Here is a 21,060-nt window from a genome sequence, read left to right on the forward strand (position 1 = left end):
GAGAAAGGAAGATATGAGGAAAGACTGACACTAGAGAGGGACGAAACTGCCTTGTCCTAGGCCAGCCCTTCAGACAAGATCATAACCCACAAGGTGACTCTCTCCAACTGAATCTCTTCTTTGTCTCCTTTCCCATTTGGGTTCATAGCCTTGCCTCATGCAGTCATCACCATAGTTTGAATTTTTAATTTGGTGGCTTACTTTGCTGACATTATTATATTTATATAGCATAAACCTTAATATGCTAATAAATGCTGTTTTTAAATATTTGGTATTATGCATTTTACTGGTTTTTAAAATGAACGTTTATTAAATCTTCAGTTCAAGGAATTTTCCTTTGATTTGAAATGCAGAAGTTGATAGCCAAAATTGCACCTCTCCCCAATCCAATATATAATATTTAGATATTCTTGTCTTTGAATAAAAAGGAACAATTCTTGGTGGCTAGAGCTGCAACCTAAGTTCACTTCCATTTAAACAGATTTTTAGAGCAAGGCTCCTGAACTATGCTTGAACCAATCGTTGCAACTAGTTTCATTGATTCACTTGCTTCTCGTTTATCAGCTCAGCCTCAGTGAATTCAGATAACTGGGAAGAACCGGCCATAGCGAGGCCTACAGACAGGCTCTATCCTTCTTGTATTTCGACCGTAGAGATACTGTCCGAGCCAGAGACAATGTATTCAAGTAATTCTGACAAAGCCAACTTCCAGCAATTCATAGAACATCTGTTTTGTTTAGGTCTGTGTTGTTTTTTTTTTTCCCCTCTGATGCTATAATAGGATCATTACCCTTAACTACTTGACAAACATAATTATGAAATAAGTGTTTGGAAAAAGAGAGGTACAGGCACACGATTAGAGCAAATTATTATAATTAACTCTATTCCTAGGCAAAACAATGATATTTTTTAAATAGGTAAAATCTGGCTCTCTTACCCAGAGCCTCTAACTTCTGTCCCCCTTTTTCTTTTTTCTCTAACTCCAAACCTTCCTACTCCTCATTTGTTGACGCTGGTAGAAGAATCAACTTCCTTCAAAGTAAAGTGTAAATGAATAAGAATATCTGAAAGAGGGCCCTCCTCAGAGGAATTCGTGTTTAGCCAGGAACAAGCCTTAAACTCAAAGAATAGAGGTCTAGACATGCTACTTTCAGTAAGAGTGAAGTGGGAAAGGGTAGAGTAGAGGGTAGGGGAAGCCGAGGAAGATTTTAAGGAGGTGGACCAGCTTTCCTCGGTGTCCGTTTTCGCAGAATTGGTAAATGCACGTGATGGTTTAACTCACATCATATCTGAGTTCTCTGCCCTCTCTGATCTTGATTGTAACTGTCAGAGTGGAAGAGAAGCAACATCCATTAGTAGCATGAGTAGCTTTTTGCTTTGGTTAGCATCCCTAAAATTTGAACCTGTTAAAGGATATTCTTTTTAAATAGTTCCTTGTCAATCACATTTAAGCGAATTAAAACACTGCCTTCCTCCCCCTGTTTTTATTATATTGCCTGTGTCAAGGGCCCTTCTTCTTAAAGGAAAACAGTTTGTGAATTCTGGAAATGAAGAGTCCCATCTTTGTTTGCACTTAGATGCTCTTTGAAAGAGCAGATATGGTAGCAAGTTGGATATCCTATTCCTTCAGATTCTGCTGCTGGCTCAAACATCATGGTTTTGTTTGTTTGTTTTTACGCGGGCCTCTCACTGCTGTGGCCTTTCCCGTTGCGGAGCACAGGCTCCGGACGCGCAGGCCCAGCGGCCACGGCTCACGGGCCCAGCCGCTCCGCGGCACGTGGGATCCTCCCGGACTGGGGCACGAACCCACGCCCCCCGCATCAGCAGGCAGACTCCCAACCACTGCGCCACCAGGGAAGCCCAAACATCATGGTTTTTAATTTAGAAGGTTGCATCTGATGATCAGAGAAGGGTCAGAAATCTTGGAGGTTCTCGGTTTGGGTTTTTTGTGTGTGTTTTTCATTTTCCTTATTTTAAAATTCTTGATCCTTATTTCTGAATCTCCTCATGTATAACTTTGTTAATGTCTTTTAAATTACAGTAGAGAACAGTCCTAGAGATAAGGAAGAAAGGGAAAACAAAACTGTTACTGACTGACTTCTTTCAGGCAGGTTCTGTGAGAACTTACATAGTTTTTATTTAATTTGCCTTATGCTCCTGTTTTTATGCACAAATAAACGGAAGCCCAGAGAGGTTTACTCTATCCCCAGAGGTCCTATAGCTGATAATTTGCAGAGCTCATATTGAAATCAAAGTTTCTCTGAGTATAAACCCATATTCATTTATGAAGTCAGCTCTTGTTTTTATGTTGTGGCTTTAATACCTCTAAACCATAACTTTCTAAAATTAGCAAAGCTTTTTGAGACCTGAATCCCAATAAGAATATAAGTTTTATGAAATAATTTCAGATTTTTTTCGTCTTTAAACTTGCTGTCACTTTAAATATAATCTGACTTAGGGAGAGATAATTCTATCAGATGCCTTCTCAGAAATGGTTCTTAAAAAGGTGTTCCACTTCTGTAAATCACACACAGCGTTATATTGATATGTGAAGAAATAAAGTACAGATACATGAGAGCGTTCTTTCTATAAACTTCACTGTTGCTATTATTTTAAGAAATTATTGTTTCAGTATATACATATGTGCTGACATTCCCAAAATGAGCCTCCTTTTTAGAATTGCTTTCTGTCAATCTATAAAAGGAAATGTTTGTCCAAGGGTTGAAATGGTACTGTGTCATCTAATTTTGCAGCCCTTGACTGAAAGATTTGAGGGTATTTGGATCATGCCTCTTCCCTTGTCTGCTGATTAGAACGAACCCAGCTGAGCTGATTGTGCCCAGAGAAGAAGCCAGAGAGCTCAGTATGTCAGACAATTTCAGGGTTTATTTTCTTTTAAATCTTTCCCAGTTTCTTGTCTCATTATAAAAGAAGCTATACTTTTTTTTAAATAAGCCTGATGTGTTTGGGACGCCTTCAAATCCCCACTTCATGCCTTACCGAAGAAATAGCTTTGATTCAGTTCTGTAGGTGGAAGTCTAGCTCTCTAATAGACTAATAATAGACACCATGGCTGATGGGTAAATCCGAGAGGCGTTCGCTGTCTTGCCAAGGAGATAAACACTTTTACGTTGCTCTTCTTCTAAAGCAGGTCAGAAAAAGCTCCTGATTTGATGTGAATGAACATAGGTAAAATCTAAAGTGTATACTTAGCCTGCATCAACCCAATGTTCTAGCAATACTAAAAAAATATATATATATAATGATCACTGAGTAACTCAGTCCCTGGGTATTTAATAGCAAGATGAAGACTGTACACCCATACACAGTCATTTTTATTGCTTTGATGGGACCATGTTGGTCCCACTTTCGTTTAAAGAAAGTCTGATCAGTTTTTGGTAATAATTTGATATTTGAACTGTTTTGTGAATTAACAAATTAAGTCATGTCTGTATTTGGTAAATAATTAATTCGTTTATTCAGCCCTGTGTTACATGCTGGGGATACAGGATGAATGATTCATAGAACCTTACCCCAGGGAGCTCGGAATCAACATTATATGAGGCAAATCAGAGCCCAATGGGACAAAAGCATGAAGAGCCGCAGTGAGGAAAGGGAGGAAGGTCACGTAGCTCAGCCTGGAGTAGAGGAAAGCGTTGGCATGCGGTAGGAAGGTGTGAGTTCATAGTAACTGGCGCGGAAGTGAGTGTGGCGGAGAGCTGGGAGATGCAGCTGCTTGGGGAGGTGGATAGGGACCTGATCAGGAAGGATGACTTTATTCTGTAGACAATGGGGAGACATCAATAGGTTTTAAATGGCAGTGGCATCATCAGCTTTGTGTTTTACAGATTTCAGTCTCAAGGAAGCTGGGTATGGTGGTGCGGATTGAACACTGTACATCCCAAAGGGTGCCATTTATATGACTAGTGCTGCCTAGCTGTCCACAGCTTCCACAGTTAGACACAGGAGCTTGTGGTATATATATATATATATATATATATGTGTATATGTATATGTACACATACATACGCATATATGTATATGTATAGATACCCCTGTGTCCATACATGTCAGACTCCAATATACTGAGCTGTTCAGAGGGTAGATAACATGTTCTAGTCTTCCATGTATCTCCAGGGCTGCTAGCACAGTGCCTGGCCAGGTACTTTTTTAAACACTAGAACAGCATTGAATAAAATAGACAAAATCACTGATTTCATGGTGCTTATATTCCAGTGGAGGAGGTGGGAGGGAAACAGACAGTAAGCATATGGTACCTCTGAAGAAGGTAAGTGCTCTGGAGGTGAGGGAGACAGGGTGTGGGTGCTGAGTGAGCTGCGATGGTAGACAGCATTTACTCTTTCATGTAAGGCATTTAAAGAACTCTGATAAGATTGCATGTTAGGAGAGACCTAAAGAGGCATGAGGTCAAGTCTGCAGGAACCGCGCTCCAGGCAGAGGGAATAACAAGTGCAGAGACCTTAAGGCAGGAATATTCTGGAATGAATAAACAAACTCACTGACCAATAGAGAACATTAATTTTACAGAAGAGACTGAGCTCTGTTGATGCCAAGTAATGATTCTCCCATTACATCCCTAGGGAGAGGGATTCAGGACTGAATCTCTTTATCCACTCATACTTTTCCCTCTATGCTGTGATACAAGTTCTTTTCTTTTTTCTAAGGGAATCTGCAGTTATTTAACCCACACAAGAATCAATAAACAAAAACAAAAAATAAATGCAAAACAAAATTTTTCTTTCAAGGGGCTTCCCTGGTGGCGCAGTGGTTGAGAGTCCGCCTGCCGATGCAGGGGGTGCGTGTTCGTCCCCCGGTCCGGGAAGATCCCACATGCCGTGGAGTGGCTGGGCCCGTGAGCCATGGCCGCTGAGCCTGCGCGTCCGGAGCCTGTGCTCCGCAACGGGAGAGGCCACAACAGTGAGAGGCCTGCGTACAGTAAAAAAAAAAAAAAAAAAAAAAAAAAAAAAAATTTCTTTCAAAGAAGTATTTACTTCTTTTGGGCCTGGGTTCTTGAAATCTAATTTTGTATCCCCTGATGAGTCAAAAATATTTATTATCCTAGAAAGTATTTTTTTCGTATATTGTTACTGTATCTTCTAGGATACAGAAACATTCGTACTTTTTCCCTAAAAATGATGCAACTGTCGTTCCAAGTGAGAGCTTACCCTCAGAATTTTTTATGCCTGAATCTTTTTGATCATTAAAAAGTAAAATAAAATAAAAGGCACCAGAATTCCCTGGCGGTCCAGTGGTTAGGACTCTGTGCTTTCACTGTTGAGAGCCCGGGTTCAATCCCTGGTCAGGGAACTAAGATCCCACAAGCCATGTGGCACAGCCAAAGAGAGAGAGAGAGAAAAAAAGAAAAAAAGAATACAAGTAATACAGTTTGTTCTAGAAATGCCAGAAAATAAGAAAACAAACAAAGAAAATGAACAAAAAAGAGCAAAGAAAATAAAAGGCACCGTATATGAAAGCTACTACACAGGTGTTGCTGGGTTTTTTTTTTTTTTTTTTTGCGGTACGCGGGCCTCTCACTGCTGTGGCCTCTCCCGTTGCGGAGCACAGGCTCCGGACGCGCAGACTCAGCGGCCATGGCTCACGGGCCCAGCCGCTTTGCGGCATGTGGGATCCTCGCGGACCGGGGCACGAACCTGCGTCCCCTGCATCGGCAGGAGGACTCTCAACCACTGCGCCACCAGGGAAGCCCAGGTGTTGCTGATTTGAGAGTGATTTATATCTCGTCTCTTTGGTAGGCATTTGATACTCCATACATAATGCTAAACAGTGAGTTTGACCTTCCCCCTCCCCAACTGAATTGAACATCATCTTTCTATATACTACAGATATAAACAGATTATTTGTTTAGCCTTCCTAACCACTTGGAAGTTATTGTTAACTGAGTGTTGATTTGTTTTTCAAACGGCCATGCCTCATTCTAATGTGAATTTATTACTTCTAGGTGATCAATTTAAAAATAGATAGAAATCAAACTTTTTAAAGCCAAACTTTTGTTTTTATATTTATTTTTAAACAAGGGGATTCCAAAGTTACATCATAGATAGAGTGAAGAGCTGCTTTTGTTTGAGAGTGGCTACCTCTTTTTGCTACTTCTATATTTAAAAAAATTTTAGTGCTAGTAATTACCGAGATGACTCATAATTTAAAATAAAGTGGTATTTCATGTGGTCATACAGTATACTCCAAACTGATTGCCAGTATTAACTTGCTGTCAGTTGCTTGACATACTTCGCTGTGTGAGATCTTTGTGTAGCTTTTTTCTTTCTATATGTTCTACCTGTAATTGCACTGCAAATTTATGTATACCATTTATACTTCTCATCCATATATTCTTAATGAGTGTAACTAGTGAGTACAGGTAGTCATTTCTCATGCATTTTTGATGTGTGTTGACATAGATACTCAACGATGATGTTGAAATATTAATGTTTCGCTACAAGTTCCCGGAACTATTCATCACTCTTTCATTTATTAATATAGTCAGAGAGAGTACATATGATAGAAAACCATACTGTAATATATTTGAAATTAACTCAACTCACCAGGATATAATCTCTTCCATTTGCAGTCAAATGCTCTAGGCACTCTCTTCTTACTACTCTTCATGAGTTATTGCCATTGTACCATAATTTTCCTTCACTTTATAGCACTCTCCCATACTTGAATCTCATTGAATATGTTTACTTACATGTGTCAAATGGAAGTAGAAAATTGAAGGATACGTTTTCATGGAGAACCTGCTGCTATAAAGAAAAATCTGACATAGATAGAAAAAGATATCTTTTTCTTTTGGATCAGAGTGAATCTTATCAGGTTGACATTTTACCATGATTTTGTGCCATCTACTTTCACAGTCACAAAGTTGAGGGTTGCCCTCAGTTGAAATCTAGTACATCACACATTATGGCTTATCCTAAAAGTTAAATCCCAAACCATGTTCAGTTAGTGTAGTAAAAATGCCAGCAAATTTCTGGGTACAATTTTGGATCTTTTTTGTTAATTTGAATAAAGTTCTGTCTGTTTACCTACCTATCTACATATCCTTTCAAATATCAATTAATGTTACTTTTGGTTGCAAATAACAGTAAATGTTACAAGAGAACTTAAACATGGAATTATTTTTCTGGTATAACAAGAAGTCTGGAGTAAGCAGGACAGGCTGAGGGAGTGTCCTAAGATTTGTCCTAGGGTTTCTTCTCTCTTCCTGTTTTGTTTTCCTTCAGTTGTGGCTTTCCAATGGTTATATGAAGTCAACTGCATCTCCACGTATCCCGCCCTTATAATAGTCAGAAGAGAAGGAGTAAAAGCAAAACAAACTAACCAGAAGAACATAGCAACCAACTGTGTCACTTTTAAAAAGCTTTCCCAGGACATCCACCATGTGATTTCTGCTTATATCTCATTGGCCAAAACTAATTTACATGTTCCCAATTTTTGGAGTATGGCTAAGGAAAAGAAAAACATGGACAGGACTGATTCAATTAATCAGTAATATCTGCCACCAAATATTAATTTAATACCTAAGAAAAATATGGCACCACCCCAAATTCAATACCAAGGTGTTTTTTTTTTCCTAATCATGTATTGCCACTGTAATGCTGTGTAGCCAGTCATTCCGGAACTCAGTGGAATACCGTCATAAAACATTTACTTCTCTTCCATGTATCAGCTGGTCATTTGGAGCAGGTCTGCAGGTTCTTGGAGCAGTACTGTTCACTCATTTTTCTTAACCCAAAGGACAGCCCAGGGCATGTATATCTCACAGCAGTGGCTAGAACACAAGAGGACAAGCCCTATAGTACAAACAGATTTTAAGCCTTTGCTCACATCATTCATCTACTAGCATCCCATTGGCCAAAGCAAGGCACATGACCAAGCCCAGCATCAATGGGGTGGGGAAATATATTCCTCCCATGGAGATGCAAAGCTTTAGGAGAGTGATGACTAGTGTACTAATATTTCGGGAAAAAATGGCTGTTGTTTCTAGAAGCAATTGAAATTAATTTACCTATTTTTGAAATCTTATTTTCTAAGTTTTAGCAAATTTTAGTCATGTTCTCATGAAATTTCTAGATGGCCCTGGTGGATCTCATAAATTCTTCTTTCTATATCTACTTAATGATGTATGTTTTAAAATTAATAACAAGTACATTTATTGAGTCTTGATATCTGGATTTCATAGTGTAAACTCTTATCTCCAGGGCTTACACTCTCAGAAGTGTTTTATTTTGCCAGGTGTAATAGAGTGGTATTACAAAAGATGTAGCACTTAGCAAGAGGCTGATTCTAGCTGAATAAGCAAAATCTGTGAAATGTAGTTATTTTCAGTCTCTAAGCTCAAATTAACATTGATTAACCTCTTATGGTGCACAAAATGACAAAAAAATTAACATTAACTAACGTGCCTATTCCCCTGATTTCTGGAATTAGATAGCTGTGGACCATCAGAGTGACAAAATACAAAACATCAAATTGAAACTATTACACAGAAAAGAGAAGATAAAATCTTTGAGCTAAAATTTCGTGACCTTTCAGCAAAAAATATTTGGGACTTCATTTCTACATCCCTTCTCCATTTTGTTCTGTATATGTAATCACTGTTACAAGTGATAGAAAACATGGAATTGATTCTTGTGGTTTCCATTTTCTAATGCTAATATAAAACTCATTTAAAATTTTACATTTAGAGAAACTTTTCCTAGTATATAATAGTAAAGTGCAAACAAGGAAATTGATTAGAAAAAATAAATGTCTTTCTTAAAATCAAGAAATCAGAATAGCTTCTTGTCTACTTGGGTGGATTACATTGTGGGGTTAAGATATTAATTTTTCACTGTAGCTTTTTATGAGGCTTATTATTCAAGTAAAGTCAGTAGACCAGTAAAGGTTTTACAATATGAGAATATCCAGCAAAAGTATTGTCAAGAAAACAAACAAAGTAATTGTTGAATTAAAAGCATGTAATCTCTTCATAGACTAAAATCAACCTGGTTTTTTAAAAATATATTTATAGCCTTGGCTTTTTACTCCTACATTTTTACCAAAGCTTCCAGATTGACAGCTACTTTGAAAACAAATGAGGAGTTTCATAAATCCTGCCATGTGTATCTTTAAAAGACCAAGATTATCCTAGTGTTTTAAAAGAGATTGCATGATAAATTATTAGTCATGAAAATGAGTAACAAGTTGGTCACATGCCCAAAAAACTCAGGAAGACAATATCGGAAGTTATTGAAGTAGTTCAGACACGAGCACCTCTGGGCCTGGGCCAGGGCTCCAGTGGTGGCTTTTGAACCAGTAACAATAACCCTAAGTATTGTATTAAAAATATAGTACTTTATAAGTCTCAGTTTATTTTTATTATGTATCTCACCATGTTCCTAATGTAGCAGTGAATGAATTATATCATTTTACAGATGAGGACAATATAACTCAGGAAAGTTAAGTACTTAGTAGACATCATAAAACTAATAAGTAGTGATGCTAATGATGCCCGATCAGATATATTTTACAGTACATGTTAAAAGTGCTCCTTCCTGCATTCTGTCTTGAAGGGAAAGGATTTATGATTTATGTTTTAAAGGAATAATTGACAGTTTTAGTGATAACTAGACTCTAAAGGATAAGATAAAGGCAAAAGAATGGCCATGCCTTTGAACTGAATAATGTAATTGAGTAGAGTGGGTGGAGTTTGATAAAATGGTGAAACATACAAACGGAACCATTCTGTTCGAATTTTGAGATCTGGAACTGGAACCGATTAGAGAAGGCTGGAAATGTAGAAAGGCAGTCATTGGCATAAGAATGATTTTTGAGGTTTATTTTTTCTTTTTGAGGTATTATTTACATACAATAAAACACACATTTTTAAAATACAGTTCAACAAATATCATATATTAACGCATATATGTGGAACCTAGAAAAATGGTACAGATGAACCGGTTTGCAGGGCAGAAATAGAGACACAGATGTAGAGAACAAACGTTTGGACACCAAGGGGGGAAAGTGGCGGAGGGGGTGTGGGGTGGGATGAATTGGGAGACTGGGATTGACAAATATATGCTAATATGTATAAAATGGATAACTAATAAGAACCTGCTGTATAAAAAAATAAATAAAATAAAATTCAAAAAAAAATACAGTTCAAAGGGTTTAACAATTGTATATACAGTTGCCTCTTGGTATCCATGGGGGTTGTGTTCCAGGACCCACGTGGATACAAAAATCCGAGGATGCTAAAGTCCCTTATGAAAATGGCTTAGTATTGGCATATAACCTACACAACATCCTCCCTTATACTTACTTTAAATCATCTCTAGATTGCTTATAATACTAACACAATGTAAATGTTATGTAAATAGTTGTAAATACAATGTAAATGTTATGTAAATAGTTACCAGCTCCTGGCACATTCAAGTTTTGCTTTTTGGAACTTTATGGAAAAAAAAAAATTTTTTTTTTCAATCCACGATTGGTTGTATCCACAAATGCAGAACCCTTGGATGGGGTGGGCATGGGGCCGGGGTTGGGTCTGGAGGGGAGGGGGCGACTGTACTCATACACCTGCAACTTTTTTTTTTTTTTAAATTAATGTTAGAGTAGAAGAATGTGTATGAGATGGGTAGAGAGAAATGGTGGTGGGGGTGGTGTTGAATATGCCCTGCTTAACTAGCTTTAGTTTATTTTTTTAATTTATTTATTTTTGGCCACATTGGGTCTTCGTTACTGCACACAGGCTTTCTCTAGTTGCGGCGAGCTGGGGCTACTCTTCATTGCGGTGCGCGGGCTTCTCATTGAGATGGTTTCTCTTGTGGAGCACGGGCTCTAGGCGTGCAGGCTTCAGTAGTTGTGCTGAATCAAGATACAGAACGTTTCCATCACCTAAAAAGTTACCTTCACCCCCTGCACCCACCAGTAAATTCAATATCTCCCCCTAACCCCCAGCCAATCACTTTCTGATGTCTGTCTGTGGAGTAGTTCTAGACCTTCCTTTATGGAATCGTATACTATGTATTCTTTGGTTTCAGTCTTCTTTCACTCAGCATGATGTTTTTGAGATTCTTGCATGTTGTTACATTGCTAAGTAGTACTCCATTACTTGGATGTAATATAATTTGTTTATTCTTTCACTCATTGATGAACATTTGGGTTGTTTCCAGTTTGGGTTTATTATATTAGGGCTGTATGAACATTCTGTGCAACTCTTCTGTGGACATGTTTTCATTTCTCTTAGGTAGCTACCTAGAAGAGGAATTGCTGGGTCAAGGGAACATGCATGTTTATCTTTGTAAGAAACTACACAACCGTTTTCCAAAGTAGTTGTATCCTTTTACATTCCTGCCAGCAGTGTGCAAGAGTTCCAGTCAGTCCACATCTCCAGCTACCTTTGGTATTCATAGTCTTTTTTTAAGGCATTCTCTTTGTTACTTAGTCTTTAAAAGAAGATCTATTCATTCCTTCTCAGTGAAGAACAAGATGCCAAGGACCAGTTTTGGAGGAAGACCCTTGGTGAGGAGACAGATAAAGAAAGTTACACAGACAGAAGGGCTAAGAGAAGCATCAAGAAAATAGGGAGGAGTGATTTTCAGCCAGATCCTGTCCCTTTGAGGTTTCAGGAGAGTGAAAAATGAGAACTCTAACCAATTCAGCAAAAAATGAACTAGAGACAGTACAGATCTCATTGAGTTGTGGAAAGGACTTATAAGCCTGGATGCAGCAAGTTAATAGGAAGGAATCACGAGTGCTGAAGGGGTAGGAGCCTAAGATTCGAGGAAGCAAACGTATACACGTAACTGTGAGGGAGATGAGAAAAATAAGATGACAGCCAGAGGAGTGATGTTCATTTCTGTAGACTAGAGATCAACCCAGAGTGAAAAGAAAGCTTGGGACAGTTATCCACATAACTGTGTTTGGGGGAAAAAAAAAAAACTTAATTACAACATGTTTTTGTCTGAATATATAAATTTGATTATCTGATAACTATCGGAGAAATCAATGTAGGTAGCAATTATGAATTTTTATCCATTCAAAATATACTGATTAAAGGCCCAGTAAATGCCATAGTCATTTGTATCTCCCCCTCTCTGTTTTCATTCTGGGTACATCTTTGTCTTCTTATCCACATGAACTTTGAAATTCTTCCTCTGATCTCTTAACTTCAAACGTGAATAAGTATTTGTAAGCTTTAAACCCCAAATGAGGTTGGGTCTTGACTTATTCCAATGAGAAAATAAGGAGCTTTTCTTTTAGTAATAGCTCCTCCATTTGCTAACTCCATAATAGTTTATAACCCTCCAACCTTTCCATTTCTTATCCATTAAAGATAGGGAGAGTCTCAAGTATTTTCCAGATTTCTGTGCTGGTAAAGTGCCCGGGAACTATAGTTACCTCTTTATATTATAAATTGTAACTAAAATTATAAAGTCAAAATTGCAGGTAAATATTACTGATTCATCCAGATACTCCTACCAGATCATTTGAATGACTGTTTATTCTTGTTTATTGTTCTATTTAATGACATGACAGACATCAGGAGATTACTTCCTTCTTACACTTCATTCATTCAGTGCTTATTGAACGCTTGCCATGTGTAAAGACCTCACCCTCAGCTTCGTGAAGGAGACAAGTAGAGAATGTCACCTCTAACACACCAAGAGTGGTTTCATTTTCTGTCCACCACAGTATCTAGGATATTTGTAGTCAAAGAAAATTTCCAGTGAACTTAAGTTCTTCCACGCATTGCAGTAATTTCTGTTATCTTTCATGGAAGCTCACATTTCTTGAGCATCGAATATGTGCCAGAAATCACCAGTCATTGGGGAAGGTCTGCATGGGTCAGGCAAACCCATCTTTATCACAGGGGGAAAAAAGAGATTCAAGATTGTTTCACATGTCTTCCCAATTTAAGGGGGAAAAAAGTGTCCATACATCCTTTTTAGCAAATCCGATGCTTGTAAAACCCAGTCGTTATTGATTTTAAAACCAGTTTAAGAGGGAGGAGATAATGTAGATATATGTATATGTATAGCTGATTCACTTTTTTATACAGCAGAAACTAACACACCATTGTAAAGCAATTACACTCCAATAAAGATGTTAAAAAAATTACTTGAATTTAAGTAATCAAGTAAGAGTTTGGAATTTAGAGTTTTAGAATTGAAACTTCAATAAGATTTAATGTAATGATAATAGATGATTTATACGAGATCCAATAAAAAAAGTCACGAACCTGCTTTACATATGAAAAATATTAATCACGAAGACAATAGTTGTTTAGGAAAGGAGTTCTAAGCCAGGAAATTCATTCCCATCATGTCTCCAAGCTTATTCACTGCTCTTGCGGGCTAAGGAAAGGAGTTTGTGAGCTATAAACTCTTCGAATGACAAGATATGCATCTGGTGTCAGAAAAGTTCCTTTGATGATGCTTTTCAAGATGACACCTATAGAATGCTAGATTTTAAATGCTTAAGGTTCATTTTAATGAAATTCAATAAATTTTAAAATTGCATTTATAATACAATCACATATAAGACTTGCCAAACAACTTTTTTTTTTTTTTTTTACAAACTTGGAGCCTATAATTGCATTAATTTGTACTGCCATATTATCTTATTTTAGGGGCAGATTGCAAAACAGATCTCCTGCCGTCTCTGTTCATATGTTTAAAAATCCTGTCAACGCAATTCTTGAGGTGCTGAAGGCAGGAACTTGGCACAGTGCTTGTAATGTAGTAAAACCTCAATAAATGTTAGTCGTTGCTGCTTCTCTTTATGACCCTTTTTATCATACATTGCTAGTTATAAAGGTTGTCACTTTGCACGAATTCTTTTCAAATTCATGTCTACAGATGTCCACTCACATAAAATTACACAGCTGAGTACATTACTAAAGCACACATGTGCCAGGCTCAATTAAATGTCAGGCAAAGTCAGGCGCATGTGTTCAACATGTGACTTCACCATGGCTTAGCAGTCATTTGTATCAAGTGAATCTTTATAGCATGTGTGGCCAAGATAATATATTAGAAATCATTTTGGTTCTTATTTTCTAACTCTAATAATAATGATAAACAATATACACTTTCATTAGACATTTTTCTTAACTAACTTAAAAACAAAAGTTTCCTTTACTGTTTTTCAGGCTTCTGGGTCATTGTTTTATTATTAAGATGTGACATGTACATTGTTAAGTATACAGATCTTAAGTGTACAGCTCAGTGATGAACACACTCATGTGACCTTCGTATAGATCAAAATATAGAATATTTCAAATACCTCAGAGGGTTCCTTTATATCCTTCCACTCAGTACAAATTTAAATTATTCAAGTACTTCTCCACCCAGTGAAAATTGACATTATCCTAATGGCAGAGGATACGGAGACTGCAGAATGGCCTGTTAAACAGTCTGACCATTTTTAACTATGAATTTCAGTGGTTCCAGATTCTTTTAGACTCACTCACTGAAACGAAATACAAGGTCATTTGGATGCTGCCATTGATCTTAGAAAAACCCTCACATTTTGGTATTTATATTAAAACACCTAATTGTTCTTTTCATATCCATTTTGTAATAATTATTAAGAACTTCTATTCATAAAATAAGTTTATTATAGCTACATATTGCTTTTGTCTCTTCTATGCTTTGAGATTCTGTGTTCAATTTCATTGTAAAATGCCGCCTTGTAGCAGTTTTCATCTAAGATGTGGATACAAATTGGTGGGTTAGGACTCACTGGTGTATTGTAATCGGTTCAGAGAGTGGAGTTGCAGCTAACTGGAAATATCATGTAACCTGCTGTCTGTACCATAGCCATAATGAGCGACCTTCAAAATCTGGGTTTATTTGTGTCTATTTTCTGGTGTCTGTTTGACTGTGTGTATAAACATGAGAATTACATGTCTATGAATATTGGGGGGAAAGCAGTTAAAAACAGCTGATTTAGGTCGGTGGCTTGCCGTATTTAGTGCATTCTGCAGACCAGGATAGCACATTGTGGGGAACAATTTTTGAGACTACTCCAGCATGATGCCAGTGAACTGGATTCCTGTTTTGATGATTGTGTTCTTTGGCCCACAGAGATCATAATCCCAGAACAGAAGCCATGACAACAAGTCCGAATACTGTATTTCTTTACTTATTCCCTTTCCCATTTCAAAAGAACTTTTGCCATAATTTATACAAATGTACCTATATGGTGTAATTGAAAAATTAACAACTGGGCTAACAAATCAACATACAGGAAAAATAATGCAACAACAGTTAGATAAAGCTAGGGAACTGTTAATACCTAGACACGCAGAGCATGAGATTCTGCATAATAAATACAGGTAGGATGCTGGTGTCATCCATATATACTTAAAGGTCACTTCTATAATAAGGCTTTATTCTAGGAGAAGAGCCACAGAAGTATTGCTCTTAAAGAAGACAGTGATTTTTTTTGACCTGACAACTTATCTGGAATGACAAACAGGTAATGTGACAGAAAAAAAGTGGCAATTCAATGAGGAAGAATGACAAATTGCATTGAAATTCTGCTACAGTATTATTTATAGAAAAATACTTTCAACTGCATCATTAGATAATAGTGTAATAATGATTTTTAGCTTTTACTATGTCTAAGTAGTCACATGAATATATACTTCTACTACTAAATCTGGTAAATATTTCTACTCTTTGTCTTTATAAAATGTATAGACTGCACATATCTATTCACTCTGATTATCATATTTTGAGTCCATTTAACTTTCAGATAACTTTAAGAAAATGAAAGAAGTCCTAGGAAGCTTTTTTAGGGATCTTGAGAGGAATGCAAAAGAATTTTTTTGGTAATTTATTTCTGGTGAGTTTGAAATGCAGAACATGTTTTCCAAGGGTTAGTTCCCCCTATTATCAAAAATTTCAAGATCAGAATAGATAATGTTCTGTTCACTCAATGTGTTACTTTTTTTTTTTTTTGCGGTACACGGGCCTCTCACTGCTGTGGCCTCTCCCGTTGCGGAGCACAGGCTCCAGACACGCAGGCTCAGCGGTCATGGCTCACGGGCCCAGCCGCTCCGCAGCATGTGGGATCTTTCCGGACCGGGGCACGAACCCGTGTCCCCTGCATCGGCAGGCGGACTGTCAACCACTGCGCCACCAGGGAAGCTCAATGTGTTACTTCTATTTCCTGGAAGGACAGGAGGGACTTTCATGGAAGAAGAATTATGATTTGTGGAAGCCCAGAGCTGTGAGTCCTTGGTCCTGAATTTCACTTCCCCTCTGTGTTCTGCTGGCCCTGTTTGCAGGTTGCCCAGCCTCAGCACTCACTCACATCTGCAGGATGGAGATGAGGAGACCAGCTCCTTCCTCTGTTATTAGACCACGAGGAGGGAAACACCAGGATTAGCTGGAGAGTTCTTGCAGCTTCTTTGTAAACTTGTTCCTAAATGCGCTGTGGCATCCCCAGAAAATTCTCTAAGGATGCTTTCTAAGCAGTATTTTGACTCCAGGACCATGCTTAGCACTGCATGCAGTAGACAGGATGCAATATAAAATTCTATGTATCTCTATTAATTGGTTTTGAGTACCACCCCAGAGAGTCTTGACTTTTATTGCTGCAAAGTAGTGTCAGCATGGGTCACTTCACAAAATACTTGATCATTGGAAGGATTAACTTCCATTCTAAGCACAAAACGGTGTAATTTTAAAAAGAAATTACAAAAATAAATATAAAACAAATGTGTTGTCCAGAGCAGACTGATGTGGGTTTTTGACTTACATTTTAAAATAAATTATAATCAGAATAGTATGCTTACTGTTTGGTCTAGTATTTTAAGGGAAAGGGCTATATATAATAAAGATTGAACAATGAATTAAAAGAAACATAAGGATTACCTGCAAAAGTCAGAAACGGATACATTTAAAACCAGGTTTTGTAAGCAGGTATGGATTGCTGAGATGCTTAGTTTATGAAATAAAATGTGAAAGCTGGGTACCATTATGTAAACAGTGAGTTGAAAAGAGGGCAAGAAAAGAATGTGTTCTGAGCAGTGGTCATGAGACAGGCACACCACAGCTCTTATCTCTTTTCATCCCCACAGCTACAGAAAATCGGTGTTAATGTTCCCACTTAAGCGATGAAGAACCAAAAGTCAAATGAATGTAGGTAACTTGCACAAGATCACGGAGAGTGTATTTTGGAAATAGGGTCCAACCTAGCTATGTCTGACCCTGAAGCCTTCCTTTTCATTGCATTGGGGACGAACGAGGGTGTCCTTAGTCCCTGTGTGGCCAGAGCCCCACTCTGGGCAAATCGTATGGTCTTATCCTCACCATTGGGGGATGAGGGAGATCTCCACATTGCTTTCTGGCTCTGAGTTCTGTCTGGGTAGGAGAAAAAAGAAACATTTAGAACTGGTGCTCATTTCTTACTGACTGGTACCATGGTGACACCCAGCAAGTCCCCGAATGCCATAGGGTGCTCATTTACAGAATGCAGATATAGTAATGCCTGTGTCCTGCTGCAGGCTTTTGTGAGGATCGAATGAGACAGCAGTGTTTTGTGCACTCTAAGGCACTTCCCAAATGGAGAATATCACTGATCCAGCACTCATGGCCCCGCTTAAAGACCAATGGATGAAAATATCCGTAGGAAAACAAGGGTGCGCAAACCCTCCCTTATAGGATGCGATTTATGAGACCATTATGTGTCCCCAAGAGCGTTTATACGCTTAGCTCACCAGAGTAAAACGAAACTTTATTCTCAGTAGTTTTGAGTTTTATTAATGACTCAAACTGTTACAATTTGGAAAAAAAGTGGAGTCTCTTAATAGCTTTCAGAAGTAACAATAAACTATTTTGAAATGTATACAGAACTCAGCAGTCTGCTGAGATGACAGATATATAGGATTCCAGGCAGGAAAACTAGTCAGTTTTCACTAGACTATGACTTTTATTCATATCATAATTAGCAGAATGTGTAGGTGCAAGTTTCACACTTTATAAGAAAATGAATTGCAGAGAACTCCATTTGCCCAGCTGTTTACTTAATTTGAAAGTTAATATGTAAGGTTGAAATGTTCTGAAACAAAAATGCAAAAAGAGATGAAAGCAATTTCATTTTAAACATAACTAGAGAGCAGACATGTAAACAAAGGGAACGTGACATGTGTTTGATATAAGAGCAGAGAAGTGGTTTCCGCATGCCCAGTGCAGAGCTGTCCTTTACAGACTTGTCTTAGCAGTCACTGGGAATCACCCTGTATTACTGAACGGAAGGTTTGCTCCTGAAACAAATCTGCGTTCAAATGCATTTGACGCGTGGGTATACTTGTCATTTTCTATAGGCCATCATTTTACCTCTTCACTGACTTCCTGAATGACAAATGAATGTGGAGAAAGGAACAAAAAGACCCTCATGGAAGGATGACAAATTTGGGTTGAACTAGAATTACCCGCTCAGATTCAGTTGCTTTGAAACCCAAGATTTGAAATAAGTAATGTATGAGTTCTTTAAGGAGATAAAATTATGCACATTTGCCAAATTTAATATGGTGATAATTTTACAAGGGAAAAGTATTATAAAAAACTAATAAACTACAAATTTGCATATTAAGAGTAAGTTAACATAAGGAAGGGATCAGTCAAAGAAGAGCATCGTATTCAGCAAGGAAACTTAACAAGAGAACCCTGAGAGATTTAGTCAGTAATTATTTTTTTTTAATAAAATATATGTGGGCTACTATGGGGAGGACTAACATGTCAGGTGACATCCTCTCAAACTTTGAGATTATTTTTTCCCCAGGTTCTTCTTTTTTTTTTTTTTTGCGGTACTCAGGCCTCTCACTGTTGTGGCCTCTCCCGTTGCGGAGCACAGGCTCCGGACGTGCAGGCTCAGCGGCCATGGCTCATGGGCCCAGCCGCTCCGCGGCATGTGGGATCTTCCCGGACCGGGGCACGAACACGTGTCCCCTGCATCGGTAGGCGGACTCTCAACCACTGCGCCACCAGGGAAGCCCCCCCCAGGTTCTTCTTGCCCTGCCTGTTCTTCTCTTTTCCCTGACTTTTCAATTTTCAAATGTTAGGGTACTTCCGTGTCCTGCAAACTAGAAGATTTAAATTGTCACAGTAATCATGACTCTTGTAATAAAGAAACTGTGCTATGATGTACCTTATTTTTATTATTTTTTGCTTAAAAACAAAAGATTTCATTGAATGGTCTCCCAGTCAAATCATTGTATCCTTCAGAACAGAAGTGTTTGTTCTAAGATGCAATGCATGCATTCTGGAGTCAAATGCTTGGGTTCCAAGTGCCGTGTATTGATTGGCACTGAGATCTTGGCAAGTTACTTAATTTCTCTTAGTGGCAATGTGTTTTCTTCATCTTTAAAACATGTAAAGTATCTAAATCTTGAGGTGGTTGAGTGGATTAAATAAAACATCACTTGTAACGTCATGCTCAGCATAGAGCATGGCAAATAGTAAGTGCTCAAGAAACGTTCCTTTGAAAAAATAATTTCCTGATTATTCAGTTGGTAGTTGGATAAAGTATCTATTGAGCACCATCTTTTCTCTAACTCCATGACCCTGGACAAGCTATATAACTTCCCAGAACTTGTTTCTGTTTCAGCATCCATTAAATGAACAAGGTTGTCACGTGGTGGGTGTCCAGGGATGGGACATAAAAAGTGCCTACAGCAGCACCTGGCTGTAGTAGGTGCTCAGTAAATTAGCTACTTAGTTGTTATTATGGATGATATAATGTAGGTTCCTCATGAATGAATATTAGAGAGAGAAACCTTTTGAACTTGTATAAGAAAATTATCAAGAATATACAAAACCATAAGTGAAAAATATATAGTCTGACAATATAATATGTCCTGTCTGTCTAGAGGAGACAGAAGAGAAAAATCACTCCCGCATGAGGTGGTCAAGGAGGGCTTCCGGGAAGAGGTGGGGCTTATTCTGTGCTTTGAAAGTTAACTAGAGTTTATGTCAGAGGCAGGGAGAAAGGCATTACCAGTAAATGAAATGGGGTAAACCCTATAAGAAGGCATTTCCAGTAAATGAAATGGGGTAAGCCCTATAACAAAAAAACAGAAGCCTAGACGGAAAGGTTCTTATAGAAAGTCATGTGAAATAGTACCTAGTGAGTGAGGGCCAGAATATCAAGGTCTTTAATGTGATGATAAGGAGTTAGGGCTTCATACTATAGACATTAGGGACCCCTTTGATGGTTATTGAACTGAGGGTTGATATAATGAGGAGAGTAGTTTAGGCAAGTGTTTCAGGCTTTTTAGTTGCTGATAATAGAATCCACTCTAACAATTTATGGTGAAAGGGAGTTATTAAATGATACACCAACAGAGCAACCAGAGGGTACTTCTAGCAAAATACCTCCGATACTCCCCACCCACCATTTGCACCTTTAAACTGGACCTGGATGCCAGGATCTCCTCCCAGCTGGCCCAGAAGAACTTAAGCCTCTACTGTCAGCCTTGTCGGGAGAGAGACAAGGGTCTCTGCCCAGGGTTGCTTCCTTAAATTGCTCACATCTGCCTTGTTCGGGGGCTTGGTGGAAACAGCTCACACACAGAAATGTAGTGACAAGGGCCTCTGGGAAATGTTGCTTTTCGCTTTCTAGACTCTCTTCTTTAGGAAGTCAAAAACCAAGAGGCCGGCACAGTGCTGAGTGAGCCAACGTCCGTATCTGCCCAGATAGTTCATCTCGTAGCAGGATGTCACATGGATTGGCAGGGACAGAGATTGATGCATGCCATCCAGTGGAAACAAATGTGCAAAGTGTAAGATGATAACCATCTGCCTCATTTAGAGGGGTTGCAAAAACATAGAAAATAAAGGCCAGTGGAGACAGTTCAGAGTCAATCAACAACAGTTATTGGCTCTAAGGGGTAAGAAAGAAGAGATCCACAATACTTTTACACAGCTCTGCACTCTGGTATCTTGAAAAACACTCATTTTACTAATAAAAATATGGGTGGAGAATTGGTAATGGAGAGAAGATAAATGCTGAGTTTGTATT

At 38.2% G+C, this 21,060-nt stretch overlaps 1 protein-coding gene across 3 annotated transcripts in view; it reads left to right on the plus strand.

Annotated features, from left to right (window-relative positions):
- The window catches only part of KLF12 (KLF transcription factor 12), a gene marked incomplete at both ends in the record, with an annotated part of 307,076 nt that overhangs the window by 197,040 nt on the left and 88,976 nt on the right, over nucleotides 1–21,060 (plus strand). The gene's annotated exons all lie outside the window — the stretch shown is intronic.

This window comes from Hyperoodon ampullatus, assembly GCF_949752795.1.
Source record: "Hyperoodon ampullatus genome assembly, chromosome: 16".
Taxonomy (NCBI): Eukaryota; Metazoa; Chordata; class Mammalia; order Artiodactyla; family Ziphiidae; genus Hyperoodon; species Hyperoodon ampullatus.